Genomic DNA, 12349 nt, shown 5'->3' with positions numbered 1-12349 from the left:
TGGTAATGCCGACTTTATGTCAACCTTTCAGTCTACCCAAAGAAGAACCTTTGCTATTGAAAGTCACCTACCGTGGATAAAAGAGTATGGTTTCTTTGGGACGCCGGAAACTTTGAACCTCTACAACAAGTGCCTTGGGGATTTCAGAGCAGCTGCAGCTTCAATGCATGAGCATCAACAACAATAAAATTTATCAATTCCTTGTCATCATCTTTGACGTCTGTCATTTGAGTGTTCTGCTCTTCATTCGTGGCAAGGCCATGGTGAGTGTCTGTGAGGGTTAAATTACATGGTGCGGAGAAGAAGTAGGTAAGAAGGTTCTGGCCGGAGAGAAAAGATGGTGATCTCCTCCAACACGTAATTGGAAAGCCATAAAGCTATCTATAAAGAATAATGAGGGAGAGAATCACGTTGAAGAATAATGTGATTTGGTTGTGTATCTTCTTCCAACCAAATTGTAGAGGATGAGATATTGGAGGGAAAGAGGGAGAGATGCATTAGAGAGAGGGAATCTATTTAGAAGTATCAACCAAGAGAATATTAGAGATCATATCTTTACTCCCAAGCATGAGCTGGCCATACATCCAAGATGGAATCGTGAAGGATCATAGATCAAATCTACCATAGCAGTGCTCTACAGGATCTTGAGGATTACATTGCAGTTATCTATTCTAACAATTTCCCATTCTGTTATGATCACCTGTGATATGGCTTAACCATTTCCTAATTTGATTATCATCACATGTGATATGATGTAACCTTCCATCTTAACCAAAGATCACATAGGATAGTTTCCATTTCTAAGTGGATCCATAAAGGATCTCACAAGTTGTAAAGATCTCACATGTGATATTGTTTGTATGTATATAACTCTACACCTTGTAGAGAGATAATCAAGGATGATAATTATTTTCAACATGGTATCTCAGAGCCCATAGCTCCAACGAGCACTATTCCTTCTTTTTTTTTTTTTTGTTTCCTTATTCTCCCCTCCATTATGGTTGGACCAGATTCAGCCGTGGGATCCACCATCACCACTCCTACCCCATCCCTCCCTAGTGGAGCTCATCACTTTCTTTCCATCAAGCTATCTTCCACAAACTTTGTGTATTGGAAGTCTCAGATTCAGCCGTATCTCATTGGTCATCGCCTTTATGACTATGTCACTGGAGACGAACCTCGCCCTCAAGATCCAACTGCCTCTTCTAGTTGGCGTGAACAGGATGCATTTATTATGAGCTTATTGATTGCCTCTTTCTCCGATGATACTCTTACAATCGCCGTTAGTTATGAAACCAGAAAGGAAATTTGGGATATCCATGCTGAGTATAGCTCTCCCAATACTACGCGCATTCTCTCTCTCAATGTTGCGCTTCAGAACCTTGTTCATAAGCATGATGAGACGGTCACCCAGTTCCTCCACCGTGCCAAGTCTCTTGCCGACGAACTTGCTGCTGCCGGGAAACCTCTCCCATCTGAGGACTTTAACATACATATATTTAGATCTCTCCGTGAAGATTTTCAGCCAATGGTCTCTCCCCTATTGGGCCTCAAGGACTCTCTATCACCGAACTCCATGGCCTTCTGATGAGCCATGAATCACTTATGCAGTCTCGTCGTGCCACTATTGACACTTCTGCCACTCCTCTTGCCAACTTCACTCATGGTCGGGGTTCTGGTTCTTCCAACCTTGCTCGTGGCACCATTTGGAGCCGTGGCCGTGGGAGTGGCCGTGGCTTTGGTCGTTCGAATGCCTTTGCTCACAACCCTTGTACTGTTTGTGGCAGAATGAATCATTAGGCGGCTTCTTGCTATTATCGTCATCAGGCACCGGGTACCACCAATAACCCCAAACCGCCACTTTTACCCACCCCACCTGCTCACCCATTCCCTCGCCCCTCAAACCCTCCCATCGCCTATTTTACTGCCAATCCCCAACCCTATTACCATCCATCCAATCCACCACCTTATAATCCATCCACTCAACAACCACCTACCCACCACCGTCCCCCATTGGATACCTAACATGGGCGGCACACACCATGCCACTCTAGATCTCCAAGCTTTCTCCACTTATGATCCATATTCAGGAAACAACCAGTTGCAAGTTGGAAACGGTATGGGACTCTCTATCTCTAATACCGATACTGTATCCATCCCTTCTCATTCCCGTTCATTTAATTTAAGCAATGTCCTACATGTTCCATCCCTTACCAACTCTCTTTTATTCGTTCAAAAGTTTTGTTCTGAAAATAATGTTTATTTCGAATTTCATTCCTCTCATTTTTTTGTGAAGGATCTGGTGACCAACCAAATACTACTTTCCGGACCGCGTAAAAATGGCCTCTACTCCTTGCCATCATCATCATTAATAAGTGCCAACCATGTTGCCCAAATTTCTTATGATCATTAGCACAGTCGCCTAGGACATCCACATAATCGAGTTCTTCGCCTGATGCTTCCTACACACAAGTTTCGCCGTCATCTCATCTCTGCCTTGCTTGCCAGATGGGCAAAGCGCATCGTCTGTCCCTTCATGAGTCGTCTTCTAGAAGTTCTTTTCCTTCAGATCTAATTTTTAGTTATGTTTGGGGTCCTTACCCCACTGCCTCTTCTGAAGGCAGTAGGTACTTTGTAATTTTTGTTGATGATTTTAGTAGGTACATTTGGTTTTATCCCCTCAAATAAAAATCTGATGTGTTTTCCGTTTTTAAGTGCTTTCAATCCTTTGTAGAACGGCAATTTTCCCATCAAATAAAATCTGTGCAAACTAACTGGGGGGTGAATTTTGGTCCTTGTCCTCCTTTTTTGCAAATATTGGGATTCAACACCGTTTCTCTTATCCTCACACTCATGAGCAACAAGGGATGGTTGAACGTCGTAATCGACATATTGCTGAAATGGGAATCACTCTTTTATCCCATAGCTCTGTTCCTTCGTTCTATTGGGACTATGCTTTTGAAACGGCGGTGTTTCTTATCAATAGAATGCTGTCCTCTGTTACTGGGAATGTTTCACCGTACCAACTAGTGACACAACAAGCCCCTGACTACTATTTTCTAAAAAATTTTGGGTGTTTATGTTTCCCTTCGCTTCGTCCATATAACTCCCATAAAACCGATCCCCAGTCCTCCCCTTATGTCTTCTTGGGATATAGTCCAACCCATTCTAGTTATCGGTGTATGGATCTCACAACTCACCGCATTTACATATCTAGACACATTCGCTTCGACGAATCAGTCTTTCCCTTTCAAAGGGTAACTCTCCCTCCCCCCCCTCCTCCATTATGCCCAACCCCATATGCACAATCCAATGTGGCGCCCCCAGCCCCTTTACCACCTCCAAACCTGCCACCTCCACCACTCGTGGCCGTCCCAAACACACCCCAGCCTCAACCCCTTGTGGAAACCCCGCCTCCCTCACCCGTGCCTTTACCCACCCATTTGGCCTTACCCACCCCACCATCTTCCGCACCTCCACCACCTCGCACCAAATCCATCACCGCCATCCATGCGGACCCTAACTCCCTTCCCCAAGCCCACTCTGTTCAGCCTACCCCCATACCCGAACATCTCTCTGATGAACCCACTTGCTTCTCTCAAGCTAATAAGGATGTCCTATGGCGTTCCGCCATGGCCGATGAATTTAATGCCTTGCTACCCAATGGGACTTGGTCCCTTGTTCCCCATAGTGCTGCTATGAATATTGTGGGTTGTAAATGGATGCACAGAATCAAGAGAAAGATAGATGGCTCTATCGAGCGGTATAAAGCTTGCCTTGTTGCAAAAGGCTTTCATCAACAATAAGTCCTAGATTATAATGAAACCTTCAGCCCTGTCATTAAACCAGCCACAATCAAGACCGTACTATCCCTAGCCATCTCCAATGGTTGGTCCATCAGACAACTAGATGTCCACAATGCATTCCTTCTTGGATCCTAAATGAAGAGGTTTATATGGCCCAACCACAGGGTTTCACTGACCCACAATATCCTAATCATGTTTGTCGACTTCATAAGTCCCTCTATGGCTTCAAGCAGGCCCCACGGGCCTGGTTTCATCGCCTCTCTGAATTTTTGGTTTGCTCCAGTTTTTGGTCCTCCCAAACTGACTCATCATTATTCATTTTTGTTAAGGACACAATTACTACTTATGTTCTGGTCTATGTTGATGATATTTTGGTGATAGGCAATCAAGGGTCTTACATTACTGCTCTTCTTTAGCAACTTGCAACTGAATTTTCAATAAAGGATCTTGGCCCACTCAATTTCTTTCTTGGCATTGAGGCCATATATAAGTCATCTGGAATTCTTCTATCTCAGTCCAGATATATCTCTGATCTCCTGCTACGGGCCGGCATGACTAATTGTAAACCAGTTACAACACCCATTGCCACCACGATCTCATCATCACCTGCAGGGGTGTGCCACTCACTGACCCCACCAAGTATCATTCGATTGTTGGTGCCTTACAATACATTACTCTCACCATACCGGATGTTGCTTACTCAGTCAACCGTGCCTGCTAGTTTATGCATGCACCAACAGAAGATCACTGGTCTATAGTCAAACGCATTCTTCATTATCTAAAGGCCACCAGCAATCTTGGCCTTTTTTTCTCCAAATCCGACTCTCTTCAACTTCAGGCCTTTTCGGATGCGGATTGGGCTGGCAACAGTCTTGATCACAAATCTACCAGGGGCTATGCAATCTATATGGGTCCCAATCTTATCTCATGGGCCTCCAAGAAATAGAAAGCTATTGTGAGATCCTCCACTGAATCTGAGTACAAGGCTGTTGCTGATGCCTACGCTGAACTGACCTAGCTTCGATCTTTGTTTGGTGAACTCAAGATTCCAAATCAGGCTCTACCGGTTCTATGGTATGACAATATTAGAGCTACCTATCTATCTACCAACCCTGTCTTCCATGCACGCACAAAGCATGTAGAAATCGACTTCCACTTTGTGTGTGACAAGGTGGCCTCTCATGAGCTCCAAGTTCAATTTATTTCAACTAAGGATCAAATTACTAATATTCTCACAAAAGGTCTCAGCACAGCTCGATTCAACTTTCTTAGAGAAAAGCTGCAGATTTGCGGGCCAAAATCCCCATCTTGAGGGGGTGTATCAACCAAGAGAATATAAAAAATCATATCTTTTCTCCCAAGCATGAGCTAGCCATGCAACCAAGATGGAATCGTGAAGGATCATAGATCAAATCTACCATATCAGTACTCTACAGGATCTTGAGGATTACATTGCAGTTACCTATTCTAACAATTTCCCATTCTGTTATGATCACATGTGATATGGCTTAACCATTTCCTAATTTGATTATTATCACATGTGATATGATGTAACCTTCCATCTTAACCAAAGATCACATAGGATAGTTTCCATTTCTAAGTGGATCCATAAAGCATCTCACAAGTTGTAAAGATCTCACATGTGATGTTGCTTGTACGTATATAACTCTACACCTTGTAGAGAGATAATCAAGGATGACAATTATTCTCAACAAGAAGGAAGATTTCCTATTGGATAGATATGAGGAGATGGAAAGAGAGAGTAGGTTTCCAAATGGTAAGGAAGATAGGGATGTATTAGAGAGAGTGAGGAATCTATTTAGAAGGAGAGAGGGGGAGGGTAGATAGGAAAGAATCGAATGAGGTTTCCTATTGGTAGGGGAGGAACGTGAGAGAAAGGCGTAGGAAAGATTTTCTGGAGAAAAAAAAGGAAAGTGGGGTAGAGAGTGGAAGAACAGACCTAGAGGTATAAGGAACTAATTTTTTTGTGAGAGATAGGGGAGGGAAAGATTTTTTGAGGCAAAAGGAAAGTGGAGTAGAGGGAGAGAGAGAACAATCCGACACATCACCCATTAAATGGGAAGAGAAGAGAGATCTTTAGGAGAGAGATGTGGAATGGGAAGAAAAAGTGTAGAGCTTCCTTAAATTGAAAGGAAAACTTACTATAAAAAGTTAAGAGTAAGGGTACCAAGAATCACTAAAAAATAGAAAGCTGGAAAGAGAAAATGTATAGTAAGAGAGAAAGGGTACTTACATAAACAAGAAGGGTAAAATAGTCAAGGAAAAGTTTTGCCACAAAGCATTCATTCGTGCTTTTATATAATATTATGATATATATATATATATATATATATATATATATATATATATATATATATATATATATATATATATATATATATATATATATAGAAGCAATTTTCTATCCGAGAATGTGTCCTACACTAGCATTCCCATCTCTCTCTCTCTATTCCCAATTAATTTACCACAACATATTGATCATGAAATATTAATCTTGGTGCAGACCAAGTTGTCTCCATGCTTTTTTCTTTGAATTACTGGCTTGAGCTGTTGGTGGTCCAACCTCAGAGGGACTCAAGGGGGGTTGTATGGGAGGTTTTCCTACACTCTTATGGTCACTTAGAACCTTGGGAATCAATCCCAAACATGGTCCTTCACCTACATTGGGTTTCAAACCCAAAAATCCTCAAATTTTGGGTGAAACAATGGTGGTTTTTGGTCATGGGGCTGAGAATTAATCAATTGGGGATGACAATAGCTGCCTCCAGCAACAATTTGAGATATCCAATCATTAGAATTGAAAAGCCCTATGGTCCTAGATCAGATTAACAAATCTACCATTTAAACCTAAGAGATAACAATGGAGATAGAGAGGGATTGAGAGAGCTCATAAAGGGAATTGATTGAGTCAGCAAGGGGGAGGGTTCCTGAGCTTGGATCAGCTCTATCCTCTTCCTTCCCACATTCTTCAAGTTTGGGCTAAGCTTCCAAGAGTGCAGTAATGGTGGTAGAGCTCAAGGAATGTGTAGAAATGGGAATGGGACAGCAAGGTGAGTCTCCTTCCTTCTTCTTCCATCCTTTCTTGCTCTCCACGTTCTCTCTCTTCTCTAGGGTTGGGAAATGAGCGAAATGAAAGGGATTTACCAATATAAGGATGGGAGCACTAAGGGATGTTTGGTTGGGTTGCTTAAAATGCCTTAAATGGGTTAAGACTCCACTAAGGTTTATTTGATCATTAGTCTAAATGTCCTAAGGGTTAGGATAAGTCAATTAGGTCAAAAGCTACTTAGGAATAGAAGGGTTAAGCCCCAGGTCCGAGCATGTGAGGTTCACATACAAGATTCATTTTATGGGGAAAATTATCCTTTGTGGATGATGTATTCGATCATCCGCAAGGTCATCATGCATGATCCGCAAAGGCCATAACTTGTCGAATGTGGCTTCGAATGGCATTGGGTTTTCTCCGGGGTGTCCGTACATTAATATGACCTAAATACATGTGTTTTAAAGTATACTTCATTCAAATAGGCCATGGGCAGATTTACTCCTTAGACTTCCAAAAATAGCTTCGGTACCATGTCCCGTTACTTTGATGCCGGTTCTACATACAAAGTTTAAATTAGACCCAGAATTTGGGCATGGGTGTAACATTCCCCCCACTTTATAAGAACTTCATCCTCGAAATTTGACGTTCCTGATAGTCAGATTAGTTGCGGGTCCTTTAACAGTATCCCGCATATGCAATCCCAAGATGTTTCTTGCCTCCAAAGAATTTTCTTTCGTAGTACCTTAAGGGAAAATAGTGCGGTTGTGAAGATTTGCAATCCTTACAAGTCTGTATTTCTCCTCAATTTGGGCTGAACTGGCTTGAATCATCCTCAATGGTATCCACACTTATACAAACAGCCTGAATCAATTCTGGCCCCAAATTAGTCTGAAGTTCGATATATATACGGACCCGGGGAAGTTCAAGCTACGAATGTTCACCGTAAGGATTCAAAAAGTCTAGACATTTCTGCGTGCATGGACCAGTACTTGTACCCATGAGTCTTGGGTTGCACACCATGAGTATGTATTACATTTAGCTTACGTGGTTGTTCAATGATAACCTCTACATCCGGTTATCCACTGCCCAGCTCAACTTTAGAATGAATTGGAATATTTATGGAATCCCTATTGTTCACTTCCAATGACATAGGGTACATTCGGTGACCCATTACTCCATTCATACCTATTGTTGAGCAAAGTTTTATCAAATCCTTCAGTTTCAGTTACACCTTATTTTCGGCTGAACTTGGCTACATTAATACCCGATATAAACAGTACCCAAATAAGTCTCCATATCCTCTACTCAATACCAACTATTCAACCATCTGTAGTGCATTGCCATACCAGGATTCAACTACATGCTTAATAGCCTTTAACCAACTCCCAAAATCTGATACAAAACTGGGACTCTCTACATGACACGGTCCATGGGCTGACCTATACACCAAATTAATCCTAACATTTTCGGTAGGGTTACCAACAAGTTCTAAGAATAGCTATCCCGTGAGACATGTGGGGCCATAGGCTCTCCCAAGGGTACTCGGGACTACTCTCAGCACTTTTGACATGGTTACTACGAGTTCCAAGAATGGCACTCCCCAGAGATGCGTGGGACCATAGGCTCACCTAAGGGTACTTGGGACCACTCCCAGTACTTCCGCTAAGGTTACGAATGAGTTCCAAGGATGGTACTCCCGAGTGACGTGTGGGGCCATAGGCTCACTCAAGAGTACTTAGGACTACTCCACAGAATCTCCAGATGGCTCTCGAGGAAAGCCTGAGACAACTATCGAGGTCAAACAAAATAGAGAGTCTCACACTGACGACAAGATTACATAAAATAAAAATTCATACTAACAGCGGTGGGCGACTTAATTGAGTGTTAAACTCAAGGGTTGAAAATGCATGCACGGCTGGTCGGTGTATACCCAAGGTATCCAATACATAGGGAATGAAGTTGATGTCATGCTAGTTATGTAGGGAAAACAAAGCTTGCACAAGCATTGGTGAGTTAGGAGAGGTACCTGTCACTATGCCCGAAGATGACCTAGCATTTTCAGTAGTCATGGTGGATATTCTCCCGTGGGGTTTGCTGTCCTATTGTGGTTGCATGGGACTGATGGCCTGTAGATATGGTACGTACTTGAGCCTACGCCTATGATATGTGCAAGTTCTGAACTTGTATCTGCACTTGTTGCAGTTGTAGCATCCAAGGCTTAGTTTAGGTGTGTTGGGTGCAGATGGTGCAGTAGTTACTGAAGAAATTTTTGGCATGGCTTGCACTTGATGTGCAAATTGGAACCGAGCATTCACGTCAGCTATGAACTGCTACTGCTATTGCCGCATTGTAGCAAATGCATTGTCCTGGAACAGTTGCTGGTGCTCTAGAAATTATTGCATTATATCTCCCAAGGTAGTAGTAACGTCCTGTGTTGAAAACACGGGTAGCGCGACAGGAACTACTGGATCAGATGCTTCGGTAGATTCTTGACCCGGAGAAGTTGGTTCTCTAGTGGCCTGGTTGTGGTTGTGGACCATAATTGATTCCTAGGAGGAGGAACCAAGTGAAACTCACATTTAAACTCCATGAATTTTATCATTAAAATTTTTAAAAGTATGCATGAGTGGGGTAGGATCATGTTTAGGTGAGTCACAATGTATAAATATGTGCATGGAATTCAAAATCTTAAAGGATTCCATTATAAGGCAAAAGTTGCACTAAGCGAACAATGCTTATGGATCATGTTTTACATCGTCCACAGGTCAGCCGACGATGCATGCAAAATTTTTCCTAAATTCAATTTTCCTGCAGATTGTGTCTGCGGATGTTGTTTGCGGACGATGCCTGGGCTCGAAAACATCGACTGCAAGTTGTAAATTCTATTTTTAAAACAGTCTGCAACCACATTTGGGAATTTTCTTTTTGCCCTTGCCGCTAGAGGAGGAATTCAAGCACTCAAAGAGAGGTCTCCCTACTCAAAACGACTCAAACTCAAACTTCTCCATTGATTATTCATCGTGAAATCGACATCAAAGGTGAGTTCTATCCATTTAAAACCTCTTTTGGTGATTTCTTCTCCAAATTCTTCACCTTAGATTAAAATCGTGATTTGTTTTTGTAATGCCTTGTCTTCTTCTTGCACTATTGCTCAATCACTCCATGAAGATATGATGTGTGTAAGCATATAGAACTAGTTTTATGTTCCATTGATGCTCAATCCCATTTTCCCAATTCCAATTAGGATTTTAGGGATTTTCCCAAATTCACAATGTAGGTAGGTGTTAGGGAAAATTGATTCGATGTGATGATGGTTTGAGTGCTTTAACATCGAATGCAGGGTGGTGCATCAATTATTCATGCAAAATTGCATCTCCATAACCTCATTGCTTAAATTTTGGATTTTTCCAACTAGAAAATTAGGGCTTTTATGAGTTTTGCCCCAAATTTGATGTTTCTGCAATTTGGTTGGATTTTAGGGTTCCAATGGAGTTTGGTAGGTTGCCCCAACCATGAATCCACATATCCATCCTGATTTTGGGAAGACCCATTCATCCAAGGCTTGAAAACCTACAATTCCCCTATTTTGTTGTATCTTCACCTTTGAATGCTTAACACCTTTGCAAAACACCACCACACGACACCATATTGATTGTTTTGTTTATGTGCTCATGCCTCGTGTGTTTACTTGGATCTTACATGTGCTTAGATTGAACCATGCTCCCAAGAAGAGGTGCTAGGAACCAATCACAAGTGCGGGTCTTTGATGCACATTGGCTTCATTTCGCGGAACATGAGGATCTTTGGCACACCGGGTGTATCACCTTGAGGAGGGGAATCTGCCCTATGCCAAACTGATCACAAGGATCCTTACGTAGTTTAGGGTTCCTTTTGATGAGGAGTAGAGAGGGCCACGTGATACTCTCTTCGACAGAACCACATTGAGAAAGATGAGGTTGACTGGGCGAGAGGGTAGTACAGAGCTCCCACTCGACAGAGTGCAAGTAGCCAGAGATGCTGCAGAGGAGGAGACAAAAGAACAAATGAGAGGTGGATCTGGTGATGGTGGTCATGATGGCTCGGACGATGACAGTGCTTATGGAGATGGGAGAGATGGTGGAGGTATCCTAGTAGGTTCCACTATTGTCCACGTATTGTTGTCCCTACACAGAGGACCTTTGCCCTCATTGACTTCATAGGCATCCAGGGCTTCCTCCTCACATGCAGCCGAGACTTCCTAACCATGGCCAGATATTCCTCCTCTACCACTACCACGAGAGGATCCTTAGTCTGGCCCACCAGGTTGGGGTTTAATGATGTAGCGCTTCATAGCCATGGAGCAATAGATGGATGAGAACTTCTTAAACCTATAGAACGTCATTGGTACTAAATTTGATGAGGTTGGGGAGAGGTTGGATGGCATAGAGGGTCGTCTAAACATAGAGAGGATTCAAAGGTCACCACCTCAGACATTAGAGAAGGGCAAGGGAAAGAGAAAAGAAAAGGGGTAAATCTAGGATTCTATTTTTTAGTTCTTAGTAGTTTATGTTCTAATACTTTTTGTCAAGCATTAGGTTCATTTCTATTTGATAGGATATCAAGGAATATGGAGGAATTAAGATCTAATTTTCTTTTATTGAGTTATGTCGCCCTTGGACGGGGGCCTATTATGTAAGGATAGTTCTAAATTAATGGATTTAATACTTATTAATTAAATGTCTTCACTTATTTATTGTGTGTTGTAAATGCTTTTATTAGGCATTTTCTAACCTTGAGTAAATCAATTGTGAGTCGGATCAGTCGATGTAAATGGTAGAGCAAAAATGTCACTGATACTACTCTATCACACCCCACTCCCTAAGACTAGGCAGAGTGACTAGGATACGCCTCTGTATCCCACACCAACACCAGGATCTACTATTGCAGAACCATGATAACTGACTCCATTTAACAATTACTATGAGAGTGTGTGCAGAAGCTATATAACATATACAAATTATCAGAGTGCGGAAACAAAATAGATAATATCATATAAGTAGGTTGCATCTTATCCCATCATCACATTGTTTATCAAAACCATACTAAGTATATACAAGCATATCATAATCAAGGAACAAAATTATCCTTAATTACAACCGTTCATCGAAATAAAATTCAAAATGTAAATAGGCCTTAAGCCCCAACACTACTGTGCCCCATAGGCATAAGCCTCACAAGTACAATCAGGTTCGTGCTCCTCCTCGCTAGGAACACCCCAAACATCCAAACCATCGCCATACTGATACGCTGGGTCAGCCTCAACTGAATCCACCAAGTCTGCATCCACATCTAAAAAGAGAAGACCCTCAAGGGATGAGCTTCACTAAGTCCAATGAACAATTAGATCACACAAGAAAGTACAAGTATATATATGATGCTCACTACATATGATGCATGAATGTCTTAATTGATTTTCCACCTAACAATCCAATCTAAG

The sequence above is a fragment of the Telopea speciosissima genome, chromosome 8 (genome assembly GCF_018873765.1).
Source record: "Telopea speciosissima isolate NSW1024214 ecotype Mountain lineage chromosome 8, Tspe_v1, whole genome shotgun sequence".
Taxonomy (NCBI): Eukaryota; Viridiplantae; Streptophyta; class Magnoliopsida; order Proteales; family Proteaceae; genus Telopea; species Telopea speciosissima.
The sequence above is the reverse complement of the archived record's forward strand: the minus strand, read 5'-3'. Positions refer to the sequence as shown.